General features: G+C 42.5%; 1 protein-coding gene and 1 pseudogene across 1 annotated transcript in view; one reads left to right on the forward strand and one right to left on the reverse strand.

The window, feature by feature from the left end:
• Suclg2 (succinate-CoA ligase GDP-forming subunit beta) overlaps positions 1 to 10615 on the forward strand; it is a 250580-nt gene that overhangs the window by 21283 nt on the left and 218682 nt on the right. The gene's annotated exons all lie outside the window — the stretch shown is intronic.
• LOC129692191 (proteasome subunit alpha type-3-like) overlaps positions 8321 to 10615 on the reverse strand; it is an 8517-nt pseudogene continuing 6222 nt past the window's right edge.

Consider the following 10615-nt stretch of genomic DNA (forward strand, 5'->3'; position numbering starts at 1 on the left):
AAATGTCTGGTTACCCGCCTTCCCCACCCCCATCCTGTAGGCTCCTGTGTTTGAACACATAGTCGCCAGCTGGCGGTGCTGTTTGGGGAAGTTACAGAAATTTTATGAGCTGCAGCCTTGCAGGAAGACTGGTTCTGGTGACTGGCTTTGAGGACTTATGGCAGAACCTACTTCCTGTTCTTCACTGTTTCCTGAGTATAGATGCAGTGCTATCATCTGGCCTCCCTGCCTTTCCCTGACTTCCTCATAGGAAATGTCCTTCAGACTGGAAGGTATGGACCACCTCTCTCCCTGACATTGCTTTTGTCAAGGTCTTTGATCACAGCAACAGGAAGATAAATACAGTCGGTAAACTGTGAGGGATGGAAACCAGAAGTGTGGATGTGCTCCTACTAAACTGAATTTCCCCGGGCAAATCACCTTTCTTTGAAAAAAAAAAAAAAAAGCGTTAGGCCAGGTGCCTTCTGCAAACCTCACCCCCATCACATGGGTAAAGTGTTAGTTAGCTGGAGCATTGGGGAGAGGGTTGGAAGGCTGCCTTGATGGCTTTTGTTTCGTTGATTTAATCCTGGCGTTACATAAACCTTTACCAATTTCAGTGCAGCCTTCACTCATGTCTAATAACAAGTATTTTGTTCATTTATGAAAGTCAGTAAGTTGCCCTTATACCTTATTGATTAAAATGTCTTAGCTTTTGAAGGACTCACAGGTATAATTTCTCCTAAATAGATTGTACTTTCATTTTTTAAAACCCACGGTTGAATTCTGTGCATGATAAAGTGGAAGCAAGTGCTTATCAATTTTTTTTTATTGAAATCTTCTGAATAAGTGTTTTCTCTTGGTTAGCTTCAAACGGAGTCATATTCCTGAATTTAATTAGAGGCAGTTCATGTACTGTGGGCTTATTAAGATTCAAGGCACTTTTTTATTTTAGCCTGTCTGATATCCCTTTTTAATTTCACTTAAATTTGAATTACTCTAAACATCATCTGGGTATATTGAAGATACTCAGTAATATTAATAATGATGATGTTGATGAGTCTGTCTCGTCCCATTCTCCCAAGTCATATCACTTCATTTTGCTTCTGGCATGTGAGTATTTGCGACTTTGTCTTCCTGGGGCAAACATAAGTAATCAATCGTGAGTTTGTTCTGATGAGTCTAGACAAAGCCTCATGGATGTACTTCAGAAAGCCTGGGAGCAGCCATTCCCATTTGGTCAGAGTTAGATGCTTTGCCAGCATCCCCGGTCCTGATGTTGATTGTCTTGAGTATGGGACATGTATGTTGCAAATGTGTCATCACTAACTTCTTTTTAATTTTTTACATTTTAATCTTGGACTCTTTTTCTGCTTTTGGGCAAAGAGCTTCTAGAGCTTCCACCATTGTAGACCCCCTGATACTCTCAGGTGTTTCTGAGCCTCAGGCTGCATGATTTTCGCACTTCAGAACAAACTCCAGGCTTGCCTGTTAGCCAGCCTTTCCTGTCATGTTAAGAATTTTTTCTTAAACATGACTTTTTAAAGTGAGGACATTGCTCATTCAGTATGATGAACTCTTAAAACACTCCTTGTTTATGAATTTGAGCTCCCTGCCTGTCTGGATAGACTAGCATATCTCCCATGCCTCTGGGTGGCCTGTTATCACCAGGCTCTATCTCTGCTATGGCTCTGTGATCTCTTCACAGACTGACCAGGCTTTCAATTGCTAGTAGGAGCTGTCCTGGACAAAACAGAAAACAATGGCTCGAAGGCCCTAAAAATGAACAGAAGCCAGAGGTGGGGAGGAGAGTTGAATTAGAAGACACAGGTTCTGTTCTGAGGTTCTGGTTTTTACTGTGAGATTTGATCCCTTAGTAGATGAACTAATTCAAAACCAAACCATCTGAGTGTGGTGGTGCACGCCTTTAATCCTAGCCCTTTGGAAGCAGCACATCTCTCTGAGTTAAAGGCCAGATAGGGCTATGCAGGGAGATCCTTTCTCCCAAACAAAATAAACAACAACAGCAAAACAACCAAAAGAAGAAACAACCGGTGATCACTATCCTGATGAGCTAGAGGACAGAGTTGCTGCCCATCCCACACTGCAAAGGAGAGTCGGAAGGGTAGGGTTCTACATTCTCTGCACAAGTCTTCCTGATGGAAGGTGTGCCTGAACCACGTGCATGAAACTGGCTGCAAGTGCCTAGCTAAAGTGAAAGCAAAGACTTGAGCTGCTGCCTAAAAGACAGAGTTTGCTGTTGGAGTCTGGGTATGTGTCACTTGTGAATCATTCTTCACTGAGATGTCAGCTATTTTCACTTATTTCTGATAGCACAATGTAAACACACTCTTTTCCACTGTTCAGTTGCCGGTCTCAGTTTCCTATGCTCAGCTCACAGTTGTAGGCTTGGAGAGGTAGGCAGGAGTTCTGAAAAACAATGTAATGTCTCAGTCTGGGTGGGATCTGCGAGCGAAGCTTGATGGTTCTGCTGCCAGTTCTGCTCCTGTTGCAGTCATGCGTGTGCTGAGAAGGTGCGGCTCATGCATTTGAATATCATGCGCTGTATAAGACAGGCTATCTCATGCTGCCTTTGAAAGCATTGTTGAATATTGCAAGAATCCTACTAAAAACTGGTCATAGCAAATATATTCAATGTTGCAGGTACATACTGTTCTAAGCACCTTATACATAGTAGTATTCTTATAATAATCCTATACAGCATCTCTTTTACAATTGAGGAAAGAAAGAGATTGCTGTATTCCCTACTTTGTGACAGAACCAGGAAGCACTAATCCAGAGAGAGGGAGGTGAATACGACATGCCCCTGTCCATAGTCATGTCTCAAACACCAGCTTCAACTCAGTTAGGTTTTATTTGGGCTTAGTTCCCATCAGATTCCCGAGAAAGGAGCATTTGGAACACACCTTTTTCTGCTGTTGTGTCCTATCAAATTTGCTAGCAGGGATTTGGCAGGGGAAGAGTTAAGAAACATTAGTTAAGGCTGTCAAGATGGCTCAGTGGGTGAAGGAGTTACTGCCAAGCTTGAGAACTTGAAGTTGGTCCCCAGGACCTACATACCTGTACTCCCATCTCCACGTGTATACACCCAGGAAACAGACACACAGGCCAAGAGAAACACCAGGAAGAGACGGACCGGTCAAATGAACCCATTGGTTGAAGGGCTAAGTAATAAGTGATTTATAATTTTTTCCTATAAGAGCTAGAAATTACATAAGCAGTTGTTGGCTGTTCTAGCTAAAATGCTCCTAAAAATATTATTCATATTAGGAGCAAATCAGTGGGTATAGTTAGGATGAAAAGACAAAAATGAGGCATGCTTTTTCTTGTTATTTTTGGTTTTGGGAGACAGGGTTTCTCTGTTGTGCTGGCTGTCCTTGAACTTGCTCTGTAGACCAGGCTGGCTTTGAACTAATTCACAGATCTGCCTGCATCTGCCTCCCAAGTACTGGGATCAAAGGTATGTACCACCACTGCCTAGCTTTATAGCTTTTCTTTCTTTCTTTTTTTTTTTTTTTTAATAAGAGACACGTTTACTTTGTTTTTACTGGGGATCCTGAAGTCTGCTCGAAGACTCCTTGCGTTTCAGTGGTACGTGATTGTTGCAGCGGTTCCTGGCAGGACTTGGTGAGGAGGAGAAAGCTTTGCCTGTTGTGGCACAACAACTTCAGGGGTACCATGAGCCTTGCAGGGTGCTGTTTGTGACGAGGTTAGCCTGCAGGATCTGTGTGGCCACAGAAGGAAGCTTAGTTCATAGGATTAGGGTCTCTAGGAAGGAGGCAGATGTCTCAGCTCTGATCTGGGTTCTTCAGGCCGTATCTGCAAATGTCTCTTCCGAACAGGAGCTGTGGCCATCTGTGGCCTAGCTTGTAGGACACGAACAGTAATAGGGTAACACATGGGACATAGTTTAAAAATACTGAAATATTTGAAGGTCTTGAAGGCAAACCCATGTGAGGTACTAACTGGATTCCACCCTTGAAGTTGGCAGATGGAACTCACGTCTGTGTTTACAGTTCTGTTTCTCTGGAGTCTTCCCAGCCTTCAGGGTGCATCAGACAACTCTCCATTACGATGTTCTACCCCTTTTACTTTTTTTTTTTTTCTTCTTCTTGAAACAGTTTTCTATGTAGCTCAGGCTGGCCCTTACCGCTTTTCCTCCTGACCCTATCTATCTCTTTAGTGCCAGCATTATAAGCATGTGCCACCAACTGATCTTTCATTTGTTACTTAATAAAAATGTGGTTTATTACTGTCGAGAAAACGCACTGAACACAGACAGTAATGGGCAGTGCTGTTCTATAACTGATATTTGTTTTCCAGGTAGTTTCCTGGAATTTCATTATGGGAGAATGATTTAATTTCATGCCTTCTTGGGGAGGAAATCATTGGACTTCCACCTGTTTTATTATTTATGGGCTCTAGAACACATGGAGATCAAGTATGGAATGCAGGAGTCAGCTGTAGAGTGAGTGTGTGTGTGTATGTGTGTGTGTGATTGTGTAAGTGTGTGTTTGTATGAGTGTGTGTCTGTGTGAGTTAGTGACAGTGTGTGTGTGTATGTACGTGTGTGAGTGTCTCTGTGTGTGTGTGTGTCTGTTTTTGGATTTTTAAATATAGAGATTTGATTTGCTTTTTCTGTGTGTTGAAAGCTTGACCTCTGTAAATGACCTTGATAGAGAAACTGACTGTAATACTACATTGTTTATGAATATTGATATGATAAATATTTAACGTTTTCTGGTAAATACTTCATCTGATGTAGAATTAGAGAAATTTTAGTTGAAACCATCCATGAAACAGCCAGAAAACATAATCATGTCCTCCTGATAACCCTAAAACAATTTTACTTTCATTATGTATTTGCTTTGCTCTGGGTTTCTGGCTAAAGCACATTCATCTTAAGCACACAGTCCCCATACATTCATCCTCCTATATTTGTGGCTCTAGCTCTGAGTAGGGAGAAGAATTGGAGAAGCTCAGGGTTCTATTTCAATGTAAAGGATTATGAGCTTCTTCTTTGCGCACGTTTGTGGAATCTGTGAGATCAGATGAGCTCCCTGCTTGACAGCCTTGCTGATTCTGGTGCTATAACACTTATGGAAATGGAGGCAGTGTTAGGTGTCTGCTCTGTGTTAGGCGTGGTGAAGCATGCTTCAAATTCAGGACTGCTTTGATTAAAAATGGTAACTGATAGCGGGTTGACCAAGGTAACGGGCCCCAGCAGGTCAATTTAAATCTTTCTGATGTAGGAAAATGTCACAACTGTTCAGTGCCTCAGTTTCTCCTCTACACCTAGAGATCATCCTGTATCTTCCCCACTTCATTTGGCACTGGTGGGGCTGGAGAGATGGCTCAGCAGTTTAAAGCACAGGCTGCCCTTCCAGAGGACCCAAGTTCAATTCCCAGCACTTGCATGTTCTCTGACATCCATCTGTAACTCTATCTCAGGGGATCTGATAGCCTCTTTTGGCCTCCATGGGCACTGTACTTCCCACATGTGCCACACAGACATACATGCACAGAATTAAAAAAAAATAAAAGCAAAAAAAGGGAAAAGAGCACTGTCACAGTGACACATCATGTAACAGGGTTGTTTCATTCCCTTCTGGGGTCCAAGACTCAAAGGCGGGTTCCTGTCTCCGCTGTCTAGGATCTTAACCATTTTATTGCATGGTCCAGTCACTGCTTGACCTATACACAGTGAGGTACTCAGCTGGAGTTCTTTGGTGCATATTCGCTGTGGATTTGTATTTTATCTTGCTTGTTTAGCCATTGGTGTGTAATACATGGCTGAATGCTGGAGGAACTATCTTAGCGTTGGAGTCTGAGATAAAATGGTAATACAGACTGAAAATGTGTCCTTGAAATAGGATGATTGAACTGTTAGCGGGAACCACCTAGCCTTGTCTAATATAATCTAGTGTCACAGGCGCCATTGTTATCCGCCCTCTATGAAGGCAGGCTAGTGTCCCTAGTTTTTAGATTGAGGATCCTTTTATCAGTAACCTGTGTATTTAATTATCATTCACTATCTACTTAATAACAATTCTAGGCATAGGGAATGCATTTGAGAATGAGTTAGACATTGTTTTTTGCCTTTGGACTATTCATAGACTCATGCAGTACACCACAGATACTGACAAATCACACACACACACACACACACACACACACACACACACACACAATGACACAGTGAGAACTTTTAAGGGAGAATAACGATTCATCCACCCTCCTCTGAAAGTACCTCACAGCAAATATTTTAGAAATATGTGCCTTAGGTTTACTGCTGCATGAAAGCAGCCCTTGACGATGTATAAATGAATGGACGCAGCTGTATTCCAATAAAGCTCTGTGTATACAAATACACAAATGATGGACTGCAGCACACAGGCTTCAGTTCGCAGGCTCTGAGTTAGAAAGTTAAGAAGGTTTTTCCTGTGAACATTATTTCTCTGAAAGTGTGACTTACGTCCTTGAATTTAAATGATAGAGCAGAATTTTGTGTAAAAGTTAAACCTACATGTTCTTCCTTAGAGGAGAGCGTGCGTGCTGGCAGGGGCTACTGTCCTGTGCGAAGAGTTTGTTTTGTAAGCAGTACCTAGAAGTTTCAATAAACGCTTCCTCCACCTCCCCAGTGCTGTGATCAAAGGCATGTACTCCCATGCCTGGCTTTGGAACAGCTCTTTAAGAAGGCCACCTTATTCAGTAAACAGAGCTAGCTCAGCTTTGTGTTGGGAGAGAAAAGCTGAGGCTTTGTTTCTGTCCAGTGCCATGATGAGGCTGGGGAAGCCACACCTGTTTGGTGCCCATTCTCCATCATAACGTGACATGGATCTTTTGGTGCTGTCACACGTTAGGGTGTGTGACAGTTGGTGTGTGCTCCACAGACATTCCAGTGAAACAAATGTTTGCACGCCGAGAAAGAAACACCTATGGTGCTGTCATGAAGTGGCTCAGAGAAGCCATGACTGTATATATTTGGATGCTTTGTCGCTGCTGATGTCACCTTTGTAATCTAGGGTAGGCGCCGTGGGTTTTGCACTCTACTGAAAATGTGCACAAAGCTGGATTTTCCCAGGTGGACTACTCATCTGTCTTTTCCTATCACGGAGTCTCTTATGCCTAGTCTGTCGGTGCTGTGCATTTGATAAGTTGGGGAATAATATAGCCTAACTAGCATCTGGCCTGCCATCCTTTGTGCCAGTGCCTCTGAGAGTAGCCCTTCCCTGCCTCACCTGAGATGTGGGCCAGAGAGGAAGGGTATTGGCTTCTAGGGTGTTCTAGTTGTCCTTTCTGTTGCTGTGATAAAACACTGACCAAAAGCAACGTAGGGGGAGTGATGGGTTTATTTGGCTTATATTTTCATGTTGTTGTCCATTATTGAGGAGGAGTTGGCGCTTAAGCCAGAACTTGAAAGCAGAAATTGTGAAGGAACACTGCTTGCTGCCTGGCCCTCAGGCTAATGCCTAGCTTTCTGATATAGCCCCAAATCACACCCGCCTAGGGATGGTGACACAGTGGGCTGCATCCTCCTGCATAAATTAAAAATCAAGACAATCTCTTAATCTGATGTAGACAGTTCCTCAATAGAGAGTTTCTTCTTAGATGGCGCCAGACAGCATCAAGTCGATTGTTAATGCTCACTAGGAAACATGCTACCTTAGGATAGCTTTTGCTGTGACAAAGCTCTATGACCTGGCTGCAGAGATGGTGCAGTGGTTAAGAGCGTCATCTGCTCTTCCAAGGGACCTGGGTTTGATTCCTGGCACCCACATGGCAGTTCACGACTGTCTGTAACTCCAGTCCCAAGGGGATCTGACATCCTCACACCAATGCACATTAAATAAAATTAATTTAAAAATAACACATAAAACACTGACTCAAATCAACTTGAGGAGGAAACGGTTTATTTCAGCTCACAGCTCTCCATCACAGTCCATCATCCAAGCGAGTCAGGGCAGCCCCTCAAGGCAGAAACCTGGAGGCAGGAGTGGAGGCAGCGGCCATGGAGGAACACTGCTTATGGGCTTGCTCAGTATGGCTTGCTTAGCCTGCTTTCCTACACCACCCAGGACCTCCAGCCTACAAATGCCATAGCGTGGCTAGGGCCCTTCCACATCAATCATTCATCAAGATCATGTTCTGTAGAGTAGCCTATTAGGGCAAGCTCTTTTTTTTTTTTCCCTCCTCAATCATCCAACAATATTTATAAGAGAAAATTAAATGGAAACTGATCAGTGGGTATATATGATCCATGGTGCTAGTCATATGGAACAATCACAGAAATATCAAACAACGGATGGTGAAGAACATGTTACATATTGTCATCATCTGCTTCATCTTCCTTCAAAGATTCCTTAGCGCATTTCTGTGCCTCTTCCCTTATGTCTTTTGGAAAAATTTCATGTCTTTCTTAAGTTAATTCACCAACCCAGCTGAGCTCTAGTTCAAACGCTTTATCCTTAACTTCATTATGTATTATGTAAATTATTTTTGCAGCTTCTTTAACTGCATCACACCAAGTCATTTCTTTCATTCGAAGCTTCTCTATTTCTGTCTTTGCAGCTTGCCCGGCTTTGCCAATGGCACAGCCTCAGTAACCGTAGGATACACCTGATGGTTGATCATGTAGAGCTTTCCACCATCATTCGCACTGTAAGAGCCTAACAAAACTGCAGCCAAAAGGTCTAACAGCACCATAGAGTGTATAAGAGTGTATAAACATGGCCACTCTGTCTGCAAGATGTTGTAGAAGAATGTTATAGCCAAAGTCAGACCTAAAGTTGGGAGGCTTCTTCTCTTGCTATGTCTACTCATGGACATCTGTCAACCAGCCTGCTACTGCCAGTCCAACATGTCGGTGGACATTAAAAAGTCATTTATTGGAGCCTTCTTCATAAAGTTTGGAAAGGACTAGCTTTTCTACCTCAGACACAACTCTGTCTTTACATCTGATCCCAATAGCTGCACTGCTGTTTTCCACAGCCCTCATGGCATATTCAATTTGAAAAATTCCAGCAGGAGAGATCGTAGAGCTGGCAGGTCATACCCAGTGCCAGTGGAGCTGACCTGAGAGGCAACAGAGGGTTTCCAGGCCTGAAGTGCCACTCCCACACCACGCATTGCCTATAAGGGCAATTTTACGGAGCCATTTTCTCCATTAAGATTCTCTCTCTGAAATGAATCTGGTTTGTGTCAAGTTGACATAAAAATAGCCATCATGACACATGGTTTTCTGGTAAGAATTGTAGCCTGGTTACAATCCATGAGCTTGTTTGTCCTGATGAAACAATCATCTTTGCATGCATGCACCAGGAGGGAGCCTGCTTGTCTGCTTTTGCTTGTCCTGTGAGGTAGAAAGTGCTTGCCCTGTAAGGTGGAAGTGCTCTGTGGGACTTTGATGGTGCAGGCTTCTGAGAAGCAGCAGCAGTTTGCTCCCCTGGACTCTCACGGGTGTCCATTATCACTTCATCCTGTACATCCCGTGGAGGTCTGCAAGAAAGGACAGGTGGGAGAAAGGACAGGTAGGCCTTTAGGCTGTGTGGGCACACGTCTGTGGTGCGGTCACTCAGTTTGGCTTACTGTTAGGCAAGTAGGTTTGCCTTGGATCCCAACTCTTGCTGATGGAGCATTGTATCATGAAGATGCCGACATCATTCTTTGGGGAAAAGGAGGTGACTGATTAGTGATGTCAGTCAAGTTCAGCTTTTGGGGAGTTCCATCGGGCATTCTGTGCCTTTCTTTTCTTTTTTTTTTTTTGGCTTTGCTGCTAGGACTAGTAGTGCCATGTGAGCTGTGCTTGGGTCATTTATTATCAGCTACTTAATAAAATAGTTAACTCAAGAATGGTTTAATCAGGAGCTGGAACAGTGGCTCAGCAGTAGATCACATGCTGCTCTTGAACAGGACCCAAGTTCAATTATTAGCACCCACCCTTATGTAAATTCAAAAAGAGTAAGGTTTACAAATGAAAGGTCATTTGGCTTGATGCTGTCATACAACACCACCTTTAAGCCATTTACAGTGCACAGTGAGTGCTTGTTAAATGCTTGTAGCATTAACATAAATATTTGTTTATTTTAATGGTTTTTCTAAGGAGAAGAAATTTGTTGCTTTTTATGTTTAATGTCCTTGGCCATCAATATTTTAGCTTTCTATATAACCAAAGTCAAGATTTAAATTATTTTCTTTTCTTCTGCCCTTAAGGTATTTGCACATTTCTTACAAATAATATAAACAATTCAATGCAATTAGAATTTTACATTTCTTTTGAAGTATATAAAATGCTTAATCTAGAAGTAGCTTTTTTCATTCCTGCTCAGTTTCATGCCTTCACAGTAAATAGAGTCTAGTACTTACATACTTAAAACAAACGAATACCCTCAAATCCTTTTCTTATAAGCTCAGTTCATACACTTCATGACTCATTCAGGTAATGTTTCTTTTATGTAGGGTTGTAGGATGAGATGGGCAGTTAATGCAGTAATCAAAGTTAACATTCCTTATGATGTAATACATACTAGTTATCTATTTGTCTGTCTGTCTGTCTATCTATCTATCTATCTATCTATCTATCTATCTATCTATCTATCTATCTATCTATCTATCT

Source organism: Psammomys obesus, unplaced genomic scaffold (genome assembly GCF_907164565.1).
Source record: "Psammomys obesus unplaced genomic scaffold, mPsaObe1.curated_primary_1811, whole genome shotgun sequence".
Classification (NCBI taxonomy): Eukaryota; Metazoa; Chordata; class Mammalia; order Rodentia; family Muridae; genus Psammomys; species Psammomys obesus.